The 21,836-nt window shown below is 37.0% G+C and overlaps 1 pseudogene; it reads right to left on the minus strand.

Moving 5' to 3' along the window:
• Positions 1–291: 291 nt before the first annotated feature.
• LOC100471929 lies at positions 292–531 on the minus strand (annotated as a pseudogene).
• Between the last annotated feature and the right edge of the window lie 21,305 nt (positions 532–21,836).

The following is a 21,836-nucleotide window of genomic DNA, read 5'->3' on the forward strand; positions in this document are numbered from 1 at the left end:
GTTTATATATGTTTATTACTAGAGGAGAGATTACTCTAAATCAATGAGAAAAAGATAAATATCTTGACATAAGATTGCCAGCAGTTGAACCAAGAACTTACAGAAAAAGACTAAAAAATCAGTAATCTTGTAAGGAGAGGTTCATGTTCTTTGGTAAATAGAAAAATGAAAAGCAAAATTTTAACACAGCCGCCTTTATTGTGAACAGCAGCTGGGACACTTCCAGCAATAGTAAATTAACTTACAAAAGCAGGGATTCAATGAAGTCACCTGGTTGTGACTTTTGGGAGGTCATATGTAGATGCTGACCCAGAGCAGCAAGAAGAGGACTCCAAAGCCTGTGAAGAGCGAGACCACCAAGGAGATGAGGAGCTCTTTGTAGATACCTTGAGTGTACTTGATGGTGGTGACCTCTCAACCACCTCTCAAGGTGGTGAAGAACATGCCAGTGGCCAGTAGCACCATGGTCAGTTAGGGGAAGGCAGCAAGGTTCACTGGGCTGGCGTATCTGCTCATGGCCTCGAGCTCCATTTTGCCAGGCACAGGGTCACCCAGTGCTTCTCTACTGGAATAGAAAAATTAAAATTATATAAGGAGATATCATTTTGGATATATTATGGGCTTGGATAATGCCACATGTTTGGCAGCGTGTGAACTCCGGGAATCCTGACATTCTCTCGTGGGGCTATAGATTGCTGCAGGACTCCTGGCAAGTTCTGAAGCAGTTCTTAGTAAAATTAAATACTTACATGTTCAGTGGACCAGCAGTCCCAGTCCTGGACATAGACCCCAAAGTCTACGAGGGAGCACACACAGGTTGACGAGCGCAGTGTTGCTTGTGGTGTCAGCAAGCTGCGGACTCTCCGGGCATTCATAGCTTTAGGATGGACAGGTGTGTGTGGTGGGTGTATGCTGTGGAGTACTACACAGTTATATTAGACAGTGGACTAAACACACATGCTGAAAACAGCATGCCTTGGGGTACCTGGGTGGCTCAGTCAGTTAGCATCTGCCTTTGGCTCAGGTCTTGATCCTAGGGTCCTGGGATCAAGTCCCACATCGGGCTCTCTGCTCAGTGGGGAGCCTGCTTCTCCCCAACCCCACTCATGCTCTCTTTCTCACTCGCTCTATCTCAAATAAATAAAGGAAATCTTAAAAAAAAAAAAAAAGGCATGTTTCCTACAACATGCCTTGTAGGAAAGTAAAAAAAACTAGCTCGATAGCATTGTTTTTGTAAGTTAAAAAGATAAGAACAACAACTTTTCACTTTATGAGACCACATAGAAAAGAGGCACACACATCAAATACATTGGACTAGTTTAGTAGTTTAGGGAGATGTAGAATGGGAATGGAGAATAGGTAAAATATACCAAATAACTGAATTGAAAAAGGGACTAATGGTAATAATTTGCTGTGAATTAAGGTGCATAATTAACTTTTTGTAAGAGAAAGAGGAAGGCAGAGACAGAATGTAAATAATAAGAATTTTAATGTAAATTATAAAAATAATTATGTAAATTATAATGCAATTATGTAAAATGTAAAAGTCCGTATTCCCTGTATTCAAGAGTTTTGAGATCTACCATCCAGGACAATAATACAATACTTAGAAGTGATCCTTCTCCTGAACGTTTTAATGCATTAATACTCTAATACCAAGAAAACTTTTTAGAACTATGATGGTGTAAAAATTATCTGTATAAAAATTTAAATTCTGTTGATATGGCCTTGTTTTTTTTTTAAGGATTTTATTTATTTATTTGAGAGTGAGAGTGGACGAGAGAGAGAGTGAGCGAGCATGAGCAGGGGAGGGGCAGAGGGAGAGGGAGAAGCAGACTCCCTTCTGAGCAGGGAGCATGATGCAGGGAGCCCAAGGCGGGGCTGGATCCCAGGACCCTGAGATCAGGACCTGAGCCAAAGGTAGATGCTTAACCAACTGAGCCACCCAGGCGCCCCTGTAGAGATGTAGTTAAGCCACAGTTTACCCACTGGAGGGTGAAGGGTCAAATTGAAATAGCAGATGTGTCTTGTCTGGCCTATGTGGTCTTCCTAAATATTATAGGTCATCACTAAGACTGAATAATGGTTAAATTTCGCATAAAAGTCTTGGCAGATCACAGGTTCTGGCTGCACGGGCCCCCTTTTTTTATGTGGCAGTGCTTTGGTAGTTGTGGGGGAGCAGCTGCCATCTGAATGTGGACCATGCATTCTCCAGGTCCACACATCCTTGCCTGATACACTGACATTGAGATCAGCCGTCCAGCTCCTGCTGACAGCCGGTCTGGTGAGGACTTAAGGGGAGCTTGTGGTGGAACGTGCCCCGAGGCTCAGCAAAGAGGACTCTCTTTCATCATGTCCTGAGGGTCTCAAGTTGAATTGCCACCTCTCTCACTTGTATCCTTCCACAGACCTTTAGGTTGATTGCATGGGGGTTCTTTCATTCTGCTTCTGCATATACTTAGATGGTTTTTCAATCCTTCTGCCCACAAGTGGACTTCTAGCCTGTTGAATGTAATCTCCCCATTGCCCTTCTCTGACTGTCTTCGCTTCAGATAAATCTTTTCTTCCCCCTTTTCCAATCTCATATAAACACACACAATAATAATATCTGTCAGACTGATGGCTAGAAAGCACTAAAACCGTATTATTATAGTGTTGAGTCTGGCAACACTTGTCTCATTGTAATATAGGCCAGTGAGTTGTCTTACATAAGTTAGCAGAAATATTTCCAGTCTTCCTTTTAAATCTGTGTTCATTCATTTCTTATGGGTGCTCTAATTTTAGGAATGCTGTCGATTTTATTAAGTATTATTAATGATGAGTATTAAAATGATTTATTTCTAGGTGTCTGTTTTTATATGTACTTTTTGGCCATTTATTCAGCAACATGAAACACCTCCCATGTACTTGGTGTGATACCAGGGGCCAGGGATGTCTGTGGGAATAGGGCTTTTTCTGCGCTCCCAGGAGCTTACAGAATGTAGAGAAGAGCGTACGAAACAATGAATAAAAGCCTATGTAGGGAGGGTAGTAGGTGAAGTATAGAGTGGTTATTTTTACCTGTGGAGATGAAGGGTATGAGAGGGAAAATTTTCATCGATTCATGGAGGAAGTGACCAGACAAGATATGTTTTCTGCCCCTCATTAACCCTGGTCCTGGCTCCTTTACTGGCTTTCTTTATTACTTAATTTTACTTTTTTTTCCCCTTGATTAAAATGACTCCTGAGTGCACAAAACATGGCTATAATCTAATGAACAGCATTATTTTTGTTAAGAAAAAAACACTTGTATAAAAAAAAAAAAACAACTGCGAGTATAGCTCTTTTCACCACTTCACTTTAATAAAAAGGATAATTACTCTGGCTTTGGAAAATAACAAGATTTCACATAGTTTCCATCGCTTAAGGGATTTCTTATTCCTGTATCATTAACTCCCCCAATACAAGTCTTCTCCAGTACCAATGAGATATTTTGTTTCAGCATCTGCTCGGTGCCCAGGGCATGAGGCAATTTTAGCAGGACCCAGACAGACTCTTTTTTTCCCTCTTCTTTTCTGAGCTACAAATGTATTTTAACATCCATTGGAAAAAAAATATATGTTGCCATTCAAACATGCAATTTTATGGAAAGAATTATGTCAGGTCAGACTGAAGTCCGTGACTAAGTTAAAAATTGGAAAATAAATGGTAAGCGAATAGCAGCAGAAGTGGGAAATAGAAATGGAAAAACTGAGGGTAGATCTTAGGTGACTGAAGTTTAAACAGTTCTGAACTAGGTGCCTTTTATGATCACTTTGAACTTCAAATTCAGTGGTTTTATTAACTCTCTTTCCTCGTGGGAGACCCTGAGACTTCTCAGAGACTGAAGTGTCCACTGAGGTATGGCAAGGAAGCCCACGTGTACTAAGGTGTACTAAGGCTGAGATACAAATTAAGTCCCTTGGGATAATGAACATGGCCCCTAGAACATGCAGTTACTCCTGCCTGACAGGAGGGTTCAGCTGATGACGAGCAAAAGGAAACTACAATGGCTAGAGGATAAGAAAGATTCCCACAAGTGACATCGAGGCTCATGCAAAATGAAATCTCTCACCACACGGCTGACTTTCCAATACAGGTCATGCTAGAAGAAATCCTAAATCAAGTTTCTCTTCCTTCAGTAGGCAGTGGTTTGCAAATCATCCTATGAAGAGACTTTCAAAGAATAAAGAACGAAAAGAAATAGGAAAAGCATAGATGTGTATCAAGCAGTCCATTAGTATAAATTTTGTGTGTGTGTGGATTCGTGTGATATTTGTCAGCTTTGGAAATTGTAATTTTTTATTTACTCTAAATAAATGTTTACTCCTGTGCTTAGAGATTTTCTAAAGATTATATATTGTTCATACTGTAAGCACATCTGTGAGGTACAATTCAGTAATTTCCCTAGAAGGAAGAACAAGGAGCAAGTGATGGGCCTTCTTCCTTCTTCGTTGTTTCTTTTTTTTTTTTAATTTAAATTTTATTTTTAAATTTATTTTTATTTTATATTTAAAATGTATATATTTGTTTATTTTCTGAAAATATATTACATGAAGTGGAAAAATTCTTGAAGGGCAACTATGTAATTTGGTTAGAAAATCCAAATCTTTGTTAATTATATTTAGTCTTAAAATGTTAAAATATAACATTAGCCATTTTACCTGGTTTTTAGTGTACAAATCGAAGGCATGAATTATATTCAGTGTTGTACAACCATTATCACTGTCTATTTCCAGAAGTCTTTCGTCATCCAAACAAATTCTGTAACCATTCAGAATATTCGTTGGGAATAATGAAATATCATTAAGCAATAACTTCCCACTGCCTCTTCAACCTTGCCCCTGATAACCTCTAATCTCTTTTCTGTCTCTATGAATTTTCCTGTTATTTCTATTTCCTATTATTTATATTTCATATAGGTGGAATTATCCAATATTTGTCTTTTTGTGTCAAACATACTTCACTTAGTATGCTTTCACGCGTTATCCATGCTGTCGCGTATATCAGCTGCCTTTCCTTTTTTGTGGTTGAATAATATTCCATTCTGTAGGTAGAACACATTTTGTTTATCCATTCATCTGTTGAGGGGTATCTGAGGTTGTTTTTTGTTTTGTTTTGTTTTGTTTTACCTTTCAGCTCTTTTGAATGAAACTGAAACAAACTTTGACATACAAATGTCTCTTTCATGTCTGTGTTTTCAATTCTTTTGGGTTTATGTATGGGTTTATTTTCATTACGGACTCTCAGTTCTATTTCATTGGTCTCTATGTCTACCCTGTGCTGGTCTTATACTTACTTTTGTATTTTTTCTTATACTGGCCTCTTCCCTAAATTGATTAAGTGTACACCCTTCACAACCTGGGTGTCCCAGTTATACTATCTGAGGACCTCTAAGGATTTATTTTCTTATTTCTGTTTCAGTTTCTTTCTGTTTTAAAGATATAAACAATGCCATCCATTTCTTACCATTTGTTGTGCATATACATATATATATATAAACATGTATAAATATGTACTTGTGTATGTGCACGTGTGTATATTTATACAAATATTTATACCAACCAGTGACAATACATAGTTTTACCCTTGTGAATCTTTTAACTAGCTCTCTGTCTATAAGGGGACGATATCAAGTAGTTGTTTATCTGGATCTGGATTTCCCTACCTTAAATGTGCTTATTATTTAAAAAAAAATATTACTTATTATTACATATCTTATTTGCTCAGACTCTGCCATTGAGTTGAGATAGTCCAATTCTGTTGATTAGTTAGCTTTCATTATACTCTGTTTGTTTTATGTAATTTCTTTTATTTTTATATAGAAAACCTTCAGGTGAGTGACAACAGCAATGACAGAAAGTTGGCTGTAGAAAATAAGTAAAGAATTAGAAGTCTTTCATTAACCTGTATGTCTTGGTGGAAGATGTGCTCTGGCTATTGTCATCTTGAGTCACTGGGGTCTCTGCTTATGAAGGAATTAAAAACACAGCCTTCTCTATGTCTGTAATTAGGAGTATTGCTATGGCCTTGAATACTACCTTCTTGTTAATGATATGCCTTTTGAATAGTTTGCATATAAGAAGCCAATAGTCAAGAATTGCAGTTGCTTAAGAGATGAGAATCTAGGATAGTATTTCCTATCACTGTGTGTTTCCCTAAGATTTTCACGCGTGTTATGGGGGAAAAAAATGTTCTGTAATTAGATCAATTTGAGAATAACTTATTTATATATAACAGTTTTGTTTCTTCTTAATCGTGATTTTCTCAGAATCTTTCATGCAAGATGTTCATGGTAATTAAGTAAGAAAGTGTGGATTGCAGGCTTTCCTAACTCGGATCTCAGAAACTGATCTGTGTAGGACAGCTATGTAACACCATTTTGGATAATGCTAATCTAGAAAAATATATCTAGACCCTTTTGGAAGATTGAGGGACAAATTATACTGAGTAGAAAAGATGAATAGCAGTATGCCAACCCAGAAAGAATGACTTCAGGTTTTTTATAGCAGCAGAGCCCCCAATAATTATGAAATATAAATAAAATAGGGTCAAAAAACCAAGAAAAAAAGGAAAAACACATGGGATTGGACCAAACGGGTTGATCTTCATGGATTTGGGACTGGCACACACCGCTTTAGAAATGGAGGAAAACCTGGTTCTTGGCCATGTTATACTTCCAACCTATTGTAATTAGAAAGGACAGCACTGCGGCTTAGTTGTAATGGTTTTCGCATTCTACACGTTGGTTTGTCTTCAGGCATGTTTATTCAGTGCTCCCATGTTTAGTTGCTGTATTTCTCTGTGCGACCCCAGTATTAAAATGTATTATACATGAAAGGTTGAAATGAAAGGAAAGGTCACCGAGGAATCTGGGTAGACGGACTGTCTAAGGGCTTTTTGACAGTAAACTCAAAATACAACACAGAGAAAAGCATAACCTCTGTGATTTTAATGTAAAACTAGGAATGTCTTCAAGACGGGCAATGCCTTTGTTCCTGAAGTCTGCTTTTGTGTTGCATAAATATAGTATAAAATTTGATCTTACAGCTGCAAACACTCTTTGTTTGAGAGTCTACTAATTTTAACTTAAGACTTTAAAATAATCACTAAATTGCTTAGAATTTCAAGTAGGCCCTCTGCTTCTCTGGGGGCTCAATAGTATTTAAAAAAAAAATTCAGTGTTATATCCTCTACGAATGTCATTCCAGATAACAGATTTCAGGTAGTCTAAAAAAGTAGCTTGTGGTCTTTTTAGAATATAAAATAATATTAGTGGTAAATCTTTACTAACTACTGATGATACAAGTATAGATTATAATAAAACATTTCTTTTGTAAAATAAACAAGCCGCTTCTGTTGAGAAATCAATGTAAGAGCACTACGCAGATCCATTGACAGTGTTCATAGTCTTTCGTCGCTCTATTATATAATACAGAATAAAAGTAGGGTCCTCATCTTACAGTTAACTATTTTATGTTTTTGGAATTGTTCCATAATAATGCAGCAGGAAGGAAAAACAACTTATAATAATACAGAACTTTTCTCTTAATTCCCAAATAGAATAGCTCAAGGTATCAGATATTTTAAAAAATTTTTTAATCAGGTAGGTGTTTTGTTTACTTTTGCTCTTTTTTTGTTTGTTTTTATCTTTGTTAATTTCTGGCATAATAAAACAATTTTGGAGTTTAATCATGATTTAGGTTTAAATCTTCCTCTTAATCAGCTTGGTAAGTAGTCATCCCTTGAAGATTCATTGCCATTTTTTTTTCCTTAACTTTGGTGGCGTACCCTCTCCCAAATCTTTCAGGTATTCATTGTCACCTTGTTTTTCTCTCTTGACCCTACTCTTAAGAATGGATCTGTAATTTGAAATGGAGGCTACAGTGTAAATACCATTTAACCACCCCAGATATTACAGAGCATAAATATGATTGAACCACCCAAAATGTTATAGAGCAGTATAGATTGATTCTGGAGAAATCTCAGGCATCAGCCAAGATAGTTGAGGCATATATTTGGTAATTTAGCTCCGTAATATTTACAAATATTTATTTACAGAATTCCAATAATCTTGGAAGCCAGGACACCTCATATGCCTGAGGATAAGAAATATCTTAGGACTCTGAAAGCCATCTCTCTGGCTGTAAAGATTCAGTGTCCACTTCCAAAGAGTCATAAGAATTTCTGGATGTCAGGGGCGCCTGGGTGGCTCAGTCGTTAAGTGTCTCCCTTTGGCTCAGGGCGTGATCCCAGAGTCCTGTGATCGAGCCCCACATTGGGCTCCCTGCTGGGAACCTGGTTCTTCCTCTCCGACTCCCCCTGCTTGTGTTCCCTCTCTCACTGGCTGTCTCTCTCTCTGTGTCAAATAAATAAAAATCTTAAAAAAAATTAAAAAAAATAATTTCTGGACTTCAGAAAGTCATGTTCCAGCCTTCTGAAAGGGTCTTTTCTCTTTTTTAGCCTCTATAGATTCCTGTCCCTACAGCCCTTCCACAGTGGCAGGCTGAATTCTGAATGATGGTTTTATTTATTTACCAGTGGGAATTTTTTAAGCTATGAAAAACATGTTGTTTTTGGTTCGCATTTATTTAAAACATATGTGTCATATTTATTGATTCTGGAGAAAGCATTTATACATAAGAAGAAAAAAAATTTCCCGTAGATATGAGAGAAACAAATTAGCCTTTTGGCTGATGTGCTTGGAGTCGTGCTTTCTTAGGGCTGAGGGTTCCTTGGCTGGAGCACAGCAGACACAGTTCTTAGTGGGAAGGAACTGAGCTGGAATACAAGAAGCTCATATGGAAAGTTGGTTCCTTATGCACTTCCCTTCCTGTCACTCATTAGCTGCCGCTAATCATTTTAGCAAATTTCCCCTTCCTCTCATGACAGCTCAACCTGGTTTTCTACCTTAAGATCTATTACCTGAGAATTTAAAGCATAAAGCAGAAAATAAGAAAAGAGAAAGGTGGGAAGGGGCCTCTTTGAAGAGGGGATGAATGATGAAGGAGGGAAATAGCTAAATGAAACTTCTCTTGAATTAATTGTATTCTTCCTTCTTTCCTTTCCTGGGCTTCTGTTCACCAAAGAACCTCATTCATTCAATAGCAGTTTGATGCTGTTACCAATCATCATTAGGAATAATCTGAGTCTTCCCGCCTTCTGCTGTTTGGCATTTATTTTCACATGGGGCCTGGATTTATTCTCACTCATTTCCCTTTAGAAATACTGCTTAGTAACTAACATTTTGATTCAATTGGAATTTAATCTTCTGAGTTTTTCCAAGGCAATACCAGGCTCATTATAGCCTGTTTTATACAGACTCTGGGACGGCAGGAGGAACAAGTAAAAAGAGGTAGGTAGGTAGGTTTCTAGAAGCTAAATGATCCAATTATAATCCAATTATAATTGGTTTGTCCCAGATAGCTCAAAGCCTAGGGAACAGAGACAGCCCACTGTAGAGGAACTTGCCTTGTTTTAGGAGATCAACCATCAGGAACGAAATTGTCAAGAAAAAAAAAAAAGTTTTAGAAACAGCATTTTAAGTCAATCAGGGAAAAAATAGCAAATAAATGATACTGTAATGATGTAATCAGCAGTGGCTTCTGGACTGTATTGAATAAAACATATTTTGGCAGGACGATTAGGCATATGTGGAAGAGGGAAATTTTCTTTGTCTCGTCCACTCCCTTGTTTTACGTGAGACTATAGGTTAAGAGGGTCAAATGTAGGTTATACCTGTCAGCTGAATGAATATACCTGAGTTTTGGTTAGAAAGATGGTGATGAAAAATTCTAATAGATTTGAAGGAGGGAACACTATAAAGGCAGGAAGAAGATTTTGTAATGGGAATGTATAAATTCTGCCTCCTAGAATGTTTAACGTTAATTTCTTAAGTCAACTAAGGACCTGCCGAATGTTATTTTCCGCTTACTTTAGCAAATGGCATTCTAAGATTTGAGTAGGTTAAATGTGTCTTCCCACATGGGAACTAAGTGAACTCAAACCAACACTAATCTGCCAGTCAAGTGAGATACAGTAGGACCAGTGACAGAATCAGAAGATCATCAAAGAGTCATTCCCCTTAGGCAAAGCTCAGAATATTCAGAAATTGCTGAATTCCTGAAGAGTAGGAGATCATAAGTCACCATCAAACAAAAGAAGATAACAATTGATATGTACTTGAGACTAAAAGGTAAACGGAAGAGAAGACCAAAAAGAGAATACAGCTCTCCCCTTTGCCTTTCTGGAAGCAATTTCTCTGGATATCTTGATTCAAGGAATTTAGGGAAACTAAACATAGCTTCTCTACGGGAAAGTAAACCAAACTTGACATTGCAGTTCCAAGTTAATTGCTGTATTTTTGTTACTTGGTAGAAAATAAAACATTTGTTCCAAACTTACTTTCCATTATTTATTTGTACAGTGACTATAGTCAATGTGCACCTGAGTTCAATATATTAATGATGTTTACTAGTTGTGTGACTTGAGGCTCGTGATTTTTTTTGAGCTCTTTTCGTCATCCACAAAATGAGAATTATAATACATTGTTCTTAAATTCATTGAAAAGGTTAAAAGAAGATTTTAAGATAACATGTAAAAGAATTGGATGTGGGGGGCGCCTGGGTGGCACAGCGGTTGACCGTCTGCCTTCGGCTCAGGGCGTGATCCCGGCGTTGTGGGATCGAGCCCCACATCAGGCTCCTCCACTGTGAGCCTGCTTCTTCCTCTCCCACTCCCCCTGCTTGTGTTTCCTCTCTCGCTGGCTGCCTCTATCTCTGTCAAATAAATTTAAAAAATCTTTAAAAAAAAAAAAAAGAATTCGATGTGGATTCTTGGTAAATGCCATCTCTGAGAAGTTTTGTTTAATTATATGGTTATAAACTGTACAAAGAAAACACAAAGAAAAGAATTCTCCAAAAAGCAAAGAAGACAAACAACAGGTCAGTGTACTGATAGGATAATAAAATGATTGCTATTACTAATAAATTTTAGAAAGAGCTATTTGTAAGACTCAATGTATATCTGAAACAATATTTTTTTTTGTGACTTCCAGTGATTTCATAATCATTTGCAAATAAATAGTCTATGTACTTTTTAAAGGAATTGGCAAGTAGAAACACCTACATTTTATTAGATGAGGACCTTTCTACGTAGGGTTTGGTAATTTCTGTCAGGCCTTAGAAGAAATTACAGGGGAGCAGAAAATGTCACCCCAAAATAAGCTTCTGGGTACAAGTTAACCTGTTTGTAAAAGACACCTACATTTACAAAGAAAATCTCTGTATGTAAGGGTGTCTTCCTTACGGGAAGGAGATGATGACTAAATCTCCAAATGATGACTAAAGCTCTTATGAACACTTATCAACTTAAATCTATATAAAAACAATATTCTTGTTTACTGTGCTTTCCCTGACAAACTCCCATAACTGGCCTCCCCTCCCCATCCAGCATATTTCTTTTGTCTTCAGTTGGAGATGATATTTTAGGTGGTGGTTCTGACCATTCGGGGGAGTTACTCAATGTTCCTGAGTATCTTCCATGTATACAGGAGGCATACACGTTCTTAAACTTTTGCTTGTTTTTCTCCTTTTAATCTGTCTTTTTATTACGGGGTGGTCTCAGCCAAGAGCCTAGAATGATAGAAGAAAAAAAATTTTCCTCCTCTATGGAATCATTAGAAATCCTATGCTGTGATACATTTTTATAACTTTTTGGATCATGACCTATCAGTGGGTGGAATATTATAGTTATAAAAATATTTTTAAGGCACCAAAAACATGTCATGCTGTATGTATTACATATGATGCATATATATTATACATTTGTCTAAACTCATAGAATGTACAGCACCTACAGTGAACACTAGAGTAAATTATGGACTTTGGGTGGTGATGATAGGTCAATGTAGGTTTACCTTTGGCGAAAAAATGTACTATTCTGGTAAATGATGTTGGTAATGAGGAAGGATATGCATGTGTAGGGATAGGGGATATATGGGAAATCTCTGTATCTCTCAATTTTCTTACAAAACTAAAACTATTCTTTAAAAAAAAGGCTTTTTTTTTTTGTAGGGGAAGAAAGGGATAAAGAAAGGGGGGGTAATCAGAAGGGGGAATGAAACATGAGAGACTATGGACTATGAGAAGCAAACTGAAGACTTCAGAGGAGAGGGGGTGGGGGAATGGGATAGACTGGTGATGGGTAGTAAGGAGGGCATGTATTGCATGGTGCACTGGGTGTTATACGCAACTAATGAAGCATCAAACTTTGCATAGGAATCCAGGGATGTACTGTATGGTGACTAACATAATAATAAAATTTTTAAAAAAAGCCTTTTAAAAAACATTAAACAACAACAAAAATATTTTTATGTAGCTCTGATTGTAATGATGTGGTGACTTTATCCGTGCTACTAGACCAGTAAATACAGTAAAAATAATAATAATTTTTAAGAAATCCTAGCACAGTTGTGATACTAATTCATACACAGATATGCCTGTAGAAATATAAACACAAAACTCCATATGGCAGATTTCCTTTATTAAGCTACTTCCGATTACAGCTAATTAATATAATACTGAGAAAGCAATGTCCATGGAGATATTTTGAAATTGCTGACTAGCAGATGTTTCTCATTGTTCACCAGGTGGGAGAACAGTATATAGGAGGACCCCCTTTCTGTCTCAGGAACTCTCTGATTTGTACTGTACTCAGGTATATAACGATTTGCAAAATGTGGGGTTGTTCTAGAGACAAACCACTGTACAGTCAAATGGTAGTTAATTTGTGTTAGAATTCTTGGGAAACACAGTGACTTTTGTAAACATACCAGCTCCTTCTTTGCAAATCTATTTTCATTCTACATATTGATTTGTGTTACACACATTATGTGGAAGTAGCTTTCGACCTTCAAAATAGCCAGTTATTTTACCAGCATGGTGGGCTTATTCAGGAATGTCAGAGGAATGGCAGTTCAAAACATGCAGGCTCTGGCAAACCATAGGCAAGTCTGGAGATCAAAGAAGAGGAACCTTACTTTATAGAGAAAAAGATGACATTGGGAAGGGCTGCTTTGAAGGAGTCAGAAGGGAAGTGGCAGTTCAGGATGGTGATGGCCTCTCGTTGGAAATTCTTCCTCCTGCTGGAGCAGTCTAGTAGGCTTCTTCCTGTTGGAAATGCCAGGTGTCTCTGTGGGGGTCTGCAGTTGACAAGGAGTAGTGGTGCATTAGAGCTCCCTCTTCTGGCCTCCCAAGTCCCTTTTAAATGGGGTTTCCTTTATTAAGGTTCACATACCAGCTTGTAATTCTTTCTTGCTACACTGGATGTTAGGAGAGAGAAAGAGAAGTTTAAAATACCTACTTTTAATACTGGAAGCAGAATCGTGACACATAGTAAGAATGTGTGGATCTCCTACCACTAGCATTGTTATCGGGATCTTAGAAATGCAAATTCTTGGACTCCACATCAGACCTACTAGGTTAGGAAATCTGAAGGTGGGGCCTGGCAAACTGATTCAACAAGCCCTCTCGGTGACTTTAGTGCATGCTGAACTTTGTGAGTGACTCTTCTCAAGGACAGGGATTCCATTGTAATAAGTAATGGGAAAATATGATTACGTGATGGATATTTGAAGCGCTGTAAAACAAAAGAGGGTGTTGACTTAATTAGAGGAAATTAATAGTTAATATGAAGTTCAGGGGTGCCTGGGTGGCACAGCGGTTAGCATCTGCCTTCAGCTCAGGGCGTGATCCCGGCGTTCTGGGATCGAGTCCCACATCGGGCTCCTCCGCTATGAGCCTGCTTCTTCCTCTCCCACTCCCCCTGCTTGTGTTCCCTCTTGCTGGCTGTCTCTATCTCTGTCAAATAAATAAAATCTTTTAAAAATAAATAAAAAATAAAAAAAAATACGAAGTTCAGATCTTACGTGCCTTATAGAGTCTGAGAACCAATTAAAATCCCAAATTATTTCTTTCCCATATTTACTCACAGACTGTTCATGGAATGTGTATAATTATTATACAGTCCCAGCACATGCACACACATACACACATGTATAATTCAAATGAAAGAATGTAGACAAATCAGATAGAAGTCAGTTTTTACTCTTTATTGCTCTGCATTAGCTGTATAAGTCTTGTCTTATTTTTTAAAAATCCCGTATCAAATCTCGTTTCATAAACAAGAGCTTTCCTCTCAAAATGAAAATACATTAATGAACACAAAAAAGAAAATTACTGAAGAAATGACTACTGTAATACTGACAATTTTCATTTCTGTTTCTTCATACAAAGAGATCTTTCAGTTAGCCCCAGAAGTATTTTAGTTTAGAAAAAAAAAAATAAAACATTGAGTTGTCTTTTTAAAAAACTCCCTTGAAAATATAACATACAATGAATTTTATAGCCCAGGTACACAATTTTCACTTGATGGGAAATTAAATTATATGAAGAGGTCGCATTTTTTCAAAATTTAATTTTGAATAAGTAACTGTTTGCTGATGCTTTGTTTCTACTTAAATTTCTTAGATAAAGTAAGATTCACATTTTGTATCATTTATTATGTGTGGCTTATTTTTAAAGGAAACAGGAGCAAGGATTGAATAAAATTGAAATTAAGTGGTTTTGTTAAACTGTTTGATTTGAACTAATTTTGAATTTCAGGTTAATTTGCAAAGATAGAACAGAAATTTCTAGTGTACCCTTCACCTAACTTCCCTTAAGACTAGCACCTTACGGAATTATGCTACGTTCATCAAAACTGAGAAATAAACAGTGTTACAATGCTACCCCCTAAACTACAGACATCAGTTCTCCTGCTACTGCCCCTTTTCTGTTTTAAGATTCAGTTCAAGATCCCAGATTGCATTTAGTTATTATGTGTGTTTTGTCTTCAGATCTGTGAAAGTGTTTCAGTTCAGTTTTTCTTTCTTAGAAGTAATTGGGAGTTGGCACCTTTTTAGAAGTAATGGGTAGATATTTTTAAGAGCACCTCAGTTTTGTTTTTGTGTTTTCTCATGCGAGTGTAATAGACATGAGTTCGTACTGACATCTCTGACTCTTCATTCACCTCAGAAGTCATCCTGCCCTCCCTCACCTTCCCTTTGCTTTTTTGTAGCTTTTTTATCTGATAATGAGAAACCGACTCTAAATATCTATCATTTGTTTTTTCACTCCTGGTATACATGTAAAGTAATTCAGAAATGCTAGCCCTTACCCCTATGAGAAACAAATTTACCATCTAGACTACAGAGCTCATGTGTGGTTCTTTTTATCTCTAGTCTAATAGCATCTGGTGAAAACATTGTTTGCCAGACTTACTGAGTCAGCTCCTTTTAGCCTACCCCTTTTGATGTCAGGTTATATAATTGCAGCACGGTTAGTTGTTTTTACAGAGCAAAATAGTGATCCAGTTGTATTATTTCCAGCTTCCCTTGCATTACTATCAGTGATGCTAGATTTCATATACAAAACTTCTGAGTCTGAATAGATCTCTTTCCAGGCTCTTTGTTTTGTTCTTTGGTGTATTTGTTTATCCGTATGCTAACACCATTTAGTTTAAATAAAACTTTATAAAAAATGTGATGTCTGCTAGGAGATACCTGCCTTCATTCTCATTATTTTAGCTTTTTGAATTTGAAGAACACTTTTCAATTTTTATGAGAAAGTCAGTTTAGATTTTTATTTTTTATAATAACTTTAAGAATATCTAATCCTAAATGTTTCTTACCAGTTTATAGGAAAAAGATGGAATTTTGTGTAGTAAACTTTCATACACTTACACAGTTGATGTCACTTACTAGTTGTGGTAATTTGTCTGTAGGTTCTCCTGGATTTTTTTATGAATACGTTGCACATTTAGTGGACAGTGGCACTTTTGTTTCTTCTATTCTAATCTTGAAGTCTCTGTCTCTCTCTTTGTTTTGTTGCATTACCTGAATTTTGTAGTACAGTGGTGAAGAGAATGATAATAGCAGGCATCCACGTCTTGCTCCTAACTTCTAACATGTCTCCTTACCTATCACCATTATTTGTGGTGTTATCCCCCCTTTTTTTTTTTGACGGAAACTTTTATTGATTAAAAAAGTCACATTTATTCCTTATTCCTTATTCACATTTATTCCTAAGATTTTTCTTTCAAATCATAAATCGTTAAACTTTCACCAACTTTTTTATGCATTTATTAATGTCATTTGACTTTTGACTTTTTTATGGCTCAGTTTGGTGAATTACTTAAAGGGATTGCTCAAGGTTAAAATGGCTATTATGTACCTATGGTTAAATTATACTTGGTAATGATTTACCCTAACTATTTTTATATATTTTTGAATTCAGCTTGCTAATACTTTATTTAGGATTTTTTGCATAAAAATTCACAGGTAAAATTGGCCAACATTGTTTTTTGTTTGTTTTTGTAATTTTTGTTATTTTGTGGTTTGTTGTTTGTGTTTTGGCATCAAGATACTACAGTTTTCATAAAGTTAGCTACGTTACTGTCCATTTAAAAAAGCAATATGAGACATTTCCAGTTTCTTCTTCAGGGGCTCAGAAATAGGGAAGACAGGCACAAAGCTCAAGTAAGGAAAATACCACATGAGAGTGATATGTTCCTGTCCCACTTCTTGGCATTAAGTAGACTACCAGAATTTAGATGCTTTTCCTGGGAAAAAAGAGCATAGTTACAAGGAAAACAAATAAATATGAATGTTTTTATATACCCACATTTGTAAGCTTAAAGATCTGTACCTGATATACAAACAATTGAAGGAATGTGTGTATGTGTGAGTGTGTGAGAGACAGAGAGGGAGAGGGAGAGAGAGAGAGAGAGAAGGTGTGAAATCAGTATGAGACATAACAGACATACAGGAAGGATAGATGAGGAGAGAAACAAAGCAGAGTTAATTCAACAGAATCATCAAGGAATCATGTTTATTGAATTTTGGGGTTATTACCTACTGAAGGAATATGATGATGAAAAGAGGAAACCCGTCAGGCTATCTGACAGGGAGAGCCACTGCATGAAATCATTTTCAAGTTATTCCTTCACCCTGAGCAGAACTAACTCATAAAATCAAAAACTTATTATTTTCATTTAAATATGTTACTTTTACATTTTGGTCATTGCCTTTTCAGTGCTCTTGGGCAAAAATATATTATAAGCCCTTTGGATTTGCACCTGGTCAGTTCCCTAGGACTTTGTAACTATCTGCCTCCACGGATTTGCTGAACAACAGTGACCCAAGGATCATTTATCTTCCTTAAATAGCCCCACAAAATAAACTGAGGAAAATCAAAGAAAGTCATTGCTTTAAGATCTAAAATGTACATTACTTCCAAAAAGAAAGGAAGGAAGGAAAGAAGAACAACTGATACAAGAAAGAGAAACAAGCTGTGTCCGTTTGGCTTAAAAATAATGATTTAAAGCTAAAACATAGATATATAGTAATTATAACCAAGAATGAAGTTGTTAGAATCTTCAAAAACGTAAAAGTACTAAAATCAGGATTTAATGAAACCAGCTCTTGTCTTTCATAGACTCATTATACACTCTTCTTGAAGAATAATAGATGTTCAGGAAATATTTTTGGTTTTCCACCAGTAAGTAATGTCACCTTGCCAAAACGTCTGTATTTGGCCGTCAGAAAGGAACATTTACTGATATCAACGTGGTATGCATTAGAAGCCCAGAAAGCAATAGAAGATTCACACTTCATCCCATAGTTCACGATCTACAGTCTTGCTAAGAATTTATAGAAAATACAGTAGACGTACAACAAATCCAATGTTTGAAGGTCAGAGAATAGATTTCTTTTCCCGTATAGTTCTTTTATCTCATCCTGTTATCACATTTATCAATTTTTAATATGCAGTATGTATCTTTCACAATGAAGAAATGCTTATACCTGTCATTCACTTGCCTCTGAAAATTTAACTGCCTCTATCCACTAGTGAGTGGGAGTCCTTATATACGTGGATTGGGGCCTGCTGCCATAAAAATTATTTAAAAATATATAATTTTTATTGAAAAAGAGTTGTCTGCCCTTTGGGAACCCCTTTGCAGCCATATGCTATTGTATGATTATTACATTAATAAAGACAATATGTATGAGATAAAGGCACCATGAGAAGACAAAGGGATAGAATTCTTGTTATAGCAACAATCTCAGTCTTAACACAAATGTTAGAGAAAGAAATGTAGAGTGTTGGTTGTTACATAGAAAAATGGTTTGCTAAACTTTGCTTGCTCTACTGCAAAGGAAAAAAAAAAGAGAGGAGTTTAAAATAGGTGGACAGAGATTTTAATTTTAATATACCCTGTCTTGGATTTGAGTAGTTAACAATAAAATAAATACTTAGCCTCAAATACATCCATGATTTCTATTATGCTTCACCTATAATTAAAACACAAGTTTTCCCATAAGCTGGCTTATTTGACCATTTCTATATAATATGTTTGAAACTCTAATTTGGTGATGTTTAAGAGAAGGCAACAAAATAGACAAAATTTAGTATTTTAAATAAGTGTTAAGTATTAAGTGGCATATTTTCACATGAAATAAGAGGAAATAAATGGAGCCAAGTACATGAATTCATCCTTTTATAATGGGGCCTACTGTACTGTGGGTCTTTAATGTTCTCTAGAAAGGGATGTCTGTTAACGAACCCAAATCAAAGGAGAATATGGGGGTTCCCTTAGTATAGTTTCACAGGACAGGTTCCTAGTACTTCAGTATGGCTTTGTTTATGTAGATTTGGTTTCTTTTGCATTTCTGTGCTCTTCTGAGTCTTTTATATTTCAAGAATTACAAGCTATGATTCGGCTTAGTTTCTAAAAACAGGGGAGTGACATAGCTGTAGTGGGTATCCGTAATGTGACTGGCAGCTGTAAGGTGGCATTACAGTAAAATAATGAGTTTTGAAAATTTACATCATAATAGGTATATTCCTCACACCTATAAAAAGCTGTTTACTCGTCACCTCTTCAGGAAAATAACCTGTTACAGAATAATACTTAAATTTAAATATCAGGTCTGGAAATCTCTGTGAAAAGCAAGATGCTGGGCAGTCGGGTTTGTCTCGTCATTTCCTGTCTTTCTTTCACGACTCTGAGGGATGCTGCTGTAAGAGAAGGTAGTACTATTCTGTGGACTTTTTGTTTACTTGGCTAACTCACATTTAACCTAGCTCACGTCCCTCTCGTCACATTGGGCAGAACACCCAACATTCGTAGTTTCCTGGGGACCCTTTCCCAACACAAAGCTTGGAGCTAAGTAACACAGGAAGTTTGGGGGAAGAACTTCTGTTGTTCAGTCCATGATGGTCACTGATGATCAGGTGAGTCAGTCTCCCAAAGAAGGCAGCCCCATACATCCGAACCCCTGCTTCCTCACCGCCAAGCCAGACTGCTGGCCCTTGGCTGTGGCTCCCAAGGGTAGGGGCATTGTGTTGGGACTGCAGCTAGCTGAGACTCACTCCCTCACTGGTACCCTCTGTTGTCTGGTGCAGTGAAGGGATTTTTTTGAAGGTAGCTGCTCTTCCAAGAACCTTCTTAATTCTCCATCACTCTTGAAACCTAGTCCCTTTCTCTCTGTCGTTGAATCATTCCCTTCTCCCTCGAAATTATGTAGCCATGCTGGGGACATCCCAGTAAACCAAATATTGTTTTCAGATTCTAGGGAAAGATTATCCAAGAGTAAAAATGTGACTGCTCTGAAGAGAAGTGAAAGGGGGAAAAACTATTTTTATGTACAACAAAAACTACACAAATGTAAAATTTTCAGAATATTATTCTGCAAAGTTTAGCTACTAAATATTGTTTCGGTTTTTTGTTTGTTTGTTTTTGTTTTCTTTTGTTTGCTTGTTTGGGTAAGACATAAAATTCGTATTCTTAGGACCTAAGCAAGGGAATTTTTTTTTCCTAGAAACAACGTTAATAAGTAATAAGATTCTTCAAAAAACAAGAAAAAGAGGTGGGAAGGATTCAGATTGCAATTGAAAGGAAATGCTTGTTTTACTTATTTATTTTTAAAGATTTTATTTATTTGAGAGAAAGTGAGAGAGAGAGAGAGAGAGAGAGAGATCATGAGCAGGGGAAGGTTAGAAGGAGAAGCAGTCTCCTCACTAAGCAGGGAGCCTGATGCAGGACTTGATCCCAGGACCCTGGGATCATGACCTGAGCTGAAGGCAGATGCTTAACTGACTGAGCCACCCAGGTGCCTCCAGGAAATGCTTGTTTTAGTCCATTTAGACTGCTATGATAAAATACCTTAGCATGGATGGCTAAAACAACAGAAATTATTTCTCACAATTCTGGAGGCTAGGAAATCCAAGGTCAAGGTACGAGCATTGCCTGGGAAGAGTGGCTTCATGACTTGTAGACAGCTGCTTTCTCTCTGTGTGCTCAAATGGCCTATGATCAGGGCATGCTTCTGGAGAGTTCTCTGGTTTCTTCCTTTTCTTATAGGAGCACTAACCCCATCATAAGGGTACCACCCTTGTGACCTCATCAAAACTTAAACACCTCCCAAAAGGCCGGCTTTCAGGAACCATCACATTGAGGGTGAGCATTTCAACACGCGAATTTCAGGGGAACACAAACATTCAGTCCATTACGATGCTATTAGGAACATTTTTCCAAATTTATTTAACAGACAATTTTCAGGTTTAATATATCACTTTTATCATCCTAGCCATCACTCAGGCACTGTTGTTCTCTGCAGACTTCTGTTGTTCATGTGATAGAGTATGAACGGCTGAATCTTAATCACGACCTCATTTCTTCCTTTCTCCAGTTATACTGTCATCCACATCATCCACCTTGGCATTTTTCCTAATATGTCTTACAATTTTTTTCCAATTCAGCAAACCAAAAACTGAACTTACCCTCATGTTTTTCTCAAAACATCCTCCCTGGCATTCTTAATTCTCTGTTTTGAGCCAGCAATGACCTGGTCACTCATTCCCACAATTCACTCATCTTTGAAGTATTCCCATGGTTGACCCTCTGTCAGGTATGGTCCTCAAGTGTAATGTGCTTGGTTCTAACTTTCTAGTCTTACCCACTCCACTGTCCTCATGTGTAATTCAGGCACTTAGTATTTCATGTCTGGAGTATTGCCATTGTCACTTTTCTTTCTGTTTCTACTGCTAACAGACCCTATTGTGGCCACTTGATCATTCCTCCTCTAGCTTACCTTGGTTCATGTTACTCCCTTGCTTCAGATAGTGGATTTTTTCCTTATGTTTCTGTGATAACACTTGTTTATGTCTGGCCATTAAAGCCTTGTGATCTGGGCTCATCTCACTATTGTATTCACCTACATCAGACCCACTGCCAAAATTGCCTTCCTTTACCCTTTCTGGGTATGCTTTCAGAGCTCCTTTCTGCTTCTCAAAATTCTGCTATTCCTTGAGGCCTGGTTTTATTCACACCATCTTTATTAACTCTCCCTGATGTTCCAGCTTCTCTCATGAGAACTGCTGTTATATAACTTCTGCCATCCATTTGGCACACAGTGGCCAATGATTTGCATTTTACTTTGTTTGTTTGGGTTTTTTGTTTGGGTTATTTTGTTTTGTTTGGGTTTATTTGTATCTAAAGCAGGTTTAAATTTACATTTGCAACTCAAGATAGGCACAGGTATAATTTGAGTTACTTTTTACACCAGACCTAGTTTTGTTTGAAACTGAGCCAAGTTCTGGAGTTCACATTTCTTCTGATGTACGTCTCTTGATTCTCAAAGTCACACACTAGGAAATCTCAATTTCCACAACAGGAAAGGACCCAGGAAATTTTTTGGATTTAGAAATTTTTCTAAG

This window comes from Ailuropoda melanoleuca, chromosome 3 (genome assembly GCF_002007445.2).
Source record: "Ailuropoda melanoleuca isolate Jingjing chromosome 3, ASM200744v2, whole genome shotgun sequence".
NCBI lineage: Eukaryota > Metazoa > Chordata > Mammalia > Carnivora > Ursidae > Ailuropoda > Ailuropoda melanoleuca.